This window comes from Lactuca sativa, chromosome 7, assembly GCF_002870075.4.
Source record: "Lactuca sativa cultivar Salinas chromosome 7, Lsat_Salinas_v11, whole genome shotgun sequence".
Taxonomy (NCBI): domain Eukaryota; kingdom Viridiplantae; phylum Streptophyta; class Magnoliopsida; order Asterales; family Asteraceae; genus Lactuca; species Lactuca sativa.
In genome coordinates this window covers 69767617-69770889 of record NC_056629.2, presented here as the reverse complement: position 1 = coordinate 69770889, position 3273 = coordinate 69767617, and the positions used below count along the sequence as shown (strand labels likewise).

Sequence of the window (3273 nt, the reverse complement as noted above, 5' to 3'; positions counted from 1 at the left end):
TTTGGAGAACTTTGCAAAAAGCTTCTCCTTCTTCAACACTTCTAATACTTCCCGTAGATGCTTTCCATGCTCCTCTTGGCTTTTTGAGTAGATGAGAATGTCGTCGATGAACACTATCACGGATTTATCGAGGAATGGTTTACAAACCCTATTCATCAAATCCATGAATGCTGCGGGAGCATTGGTTAGCCCGAATGACATAACCAAGAACTCGTAGTGTCCATATCTTGTTCTGAATGCAGTCTTTTCAATATCCTGCTCTCTCACCTTCAGCTGATGATATCCTGACCTAAGATCGATCTTTGAGAAGTAGCTCGAACCTTGTAGCTGATCGAATAGGTCATCAATCCTCGGCAATGGATACTTGTTCTTCACCGTTGCCTTATTCAGCTCTCGGTAGTCTATGCACATCCTCATGCTTCCGTCCTTCTTCTTTACGAATAACATCGGAGCTCCCCAGGGTGATGAACTAGGTCGAATAAAACCGTTGTCCAACAGCTCCTGAAGTTGCGTCATGAGCTCCTTCATCTCCGTCGGTGCTAATCGGTAAGGTGCCTTTGCTATCGGTGTTGTTCCTGGTAACAAGTCTATACGAAACTCCACTTGTCTATCAGGTGGTAATCCGGGAAGGTCTTCGGGAAAGACTTCCGGATAATCACACACAACCGGTATATTCTGCACCTCTTTCTTCTCCTTCTTGGCATCGATTACGACTGCCAAGTACGATGCGCACCCTTTGGACAAACATTTCCTGGCTTTCATCAGGGAGATGATTCCAGAATTCACTCTGCGTTTGTCCCCGTACACCATAAATGATTCCTTTCCGGGTGGGTTCACCTTTACTATCTTCTTTCGGCATTGAATCTCAGCATCGTTAGCGCTAAGCCAATCCATACCCAAAACGATGTCGAAACCGTTTAACTCTATGGGTAATAGCTCTTCGTGGAATTCGTTTCCGTTTAGGTCAATGATGATGTTCCTAATACGATTACTAACAGGTACGAATTTGCCACTGGCAACTTCTACAATCAGGGCATTATCTAGTTTTTCTACAGGCAATGCTAATTTCCCACCAAATTTATGCGACACAAAGGAGTAGTTGGCTCCGGAATCAAATAGTATATTTGCAGGCAAACCATTTACAAGAAAGGTACCTGAAGCGACGTCTGCTGCCTCCTTTGCAGCCTCGAGCGTCATCTGGAAGGCTCTTGCCTTCGGCTTCGGTGGTATGTTGGGTCTTCCTGTCTCCTTCTTCTTCGGGCAGTCCTTCAAAATGTGCCCTTCTTCATTACACCCATAACAGGCCTTCTGAATGAGGGTGCATTCATTGGCATAGTGCCCAGGCTTTCCACATTTGAAACAAGTGACCCCTCCGTCACACTTTCCTTGGTGCTTCTTCTTGCATTTGTCGCACCATTTTGCTTCGACTCCTCCTCCTCTCGAACCAGACTTCAAGAATTTACTCCTCTTGCTGGACCTTGAAGATCCATCTAACATCCTTTTCTCTCCTACCTCATATCTATACAGACCTTCTCCCTTAACTAGGTCGCTACATTCTTGGCTGCTCTAACGGTTGTCTTCAAAGTAGTTGCCATTTTGACCATTAGGCCAAAGTCTGCTGACAATCCATTAGCAAACCTCTCTATCTTTGAGAGTTCGATAGGCACCAAGCCGAAGTTTGAGACGAGAATATTAAGATAGGGAAATCTTTACTTACGATAAACGTTTAAATCCTCCTCGAAACATTTACATGCTAGTTCTAATATCGTAGTCGTACGTTTAGAATCCTAAACACATAAGGTTTCCAGATCCGGTTGGCAACAGACCATAGATCCGAAGAAATAACAGCATATCATGCACAAAGCATTTAGCACATAAAAGCATTTTAGGCACAATTCCTAAAATAAGCTAGTGCTCACACCTCACAATCATCGCTTAGCCTTACTACATTATTTCATATCTACAGGCCTATATCCGTAATCCCTCGTCCAAAACATCACACCTATGCTCATGCGCCACTACCTGTAATACAAGAAACTGAGTGGGTCAGGCTTGGGAGCCTGGTGAGCACATAGGGTTTTCAACCCACAATAAATAAGTTTATTAATTTCATCGATCAACAATAACCCGATTACCCGTTCCCGTTATCCTCACTTTACGTCCCTAAACACCTATCATAAGGGACCTAGCCTAAGGATCATCATCGGGACGGACACTACTGCTAAGGGGATTCCTCAGCAATAAATGTCCTAAAGGCAACCATGTGGGGGATGGAGTACACCGGTGAACACATCGTTCACAAACACCTACAGGTTGCGAGCCTGCTAGTGTTCCACTGGACTGTCTAGAAGAGTCCGTGGTCGTCATCCATACTCCGCTAGATGACAGAAACAACAACATCAACATCGAGGCCTCTCATCATTTTATCACACATCAGCTATTACATCTACCCATGTTTTACCCCAACATTTTCGTAGATATAAAATACATATACAGTTTAAATCATTGAAAACATGTATAACAATGTTCATCCAGCATAGATAGCAAGTATTCAGATAATATGCACACATAGCACGTAATTTATATAAAATACTTCATATCTATGTGTAAGCTGAAAGTAACTATGCACTCACCTGGTAAGGTGGTGACTCGGCACTCGGACAGCTCTTCGTTACTTCTTAAAACAATTTTTCCTTGACCAAACCTTGTATTAATACCACTAGAGTTTAGTTTTAACGTTAATCGCGACTAATTAATAGTCTAGCTATTATTACTATTATATAAGCGTTAAATAACACTCAATATAACTCATAATAATAGCCCAAATAATTATTTTAATGTCCTAATAATGTTACTATAATTAAATAAAAGCTATATTAAATATAGTATAGGCGTAACTCACTTACAATGGGTTTTTATTAAAAACCGGACTTCGCTGGAGCAGCGTTTCCGAGCCGAAAGCTTTTCTTCTCGGAGCCGTCGGGCGCTCCGGGGCTTTCTTCTCGTGATAGGGAGGTTCCCTAGACTTGGGAGGGGTTTAGGGAGGCTAGAGAGAAGTTAGAGAGAGAAAGAAAGGCTTATGGTGTGAGAAAATATGAGGAGTTCACCCTTGTATTTATAGGAGTTTTATAGTAAAGTAGTCTCTAAGCTTCGTCCGTAACTTTTGCATACGAGCTCCGTTTTTGTCTGTCTTTTTACTGTTGAGTTCCTATTAACGATATCTTCAACTTTCATTTAGACTTCGTTGGCTAATTCTCATTCTATCTCGTATTT

General features: G+C 42.2%; 1 long non-coding RNA gene across 1 annotated transcript; it reads right to left on the bottom strand.

Moving 5' to 3' along the window:
* Positions 1-1938: 1938 nt before the first annotated feature.
* LOC128126982 (uncharacterized) lies at positions 1939-3066 on the bottom strand. Its single transcript, XR_008224948.1, has 3 exons — positions 2907-3066; positions 2634-2704; positions 1939-2022 (listed from the first exon to the last, which is right to left on the bottom strand). It is a non-coding gene; the product is annotated as an uncharacterized LOC128126982 (long non-coding RNA).
* Between the last annotated feature and the right edge of the window lie 207 nt (positions 3067-3273).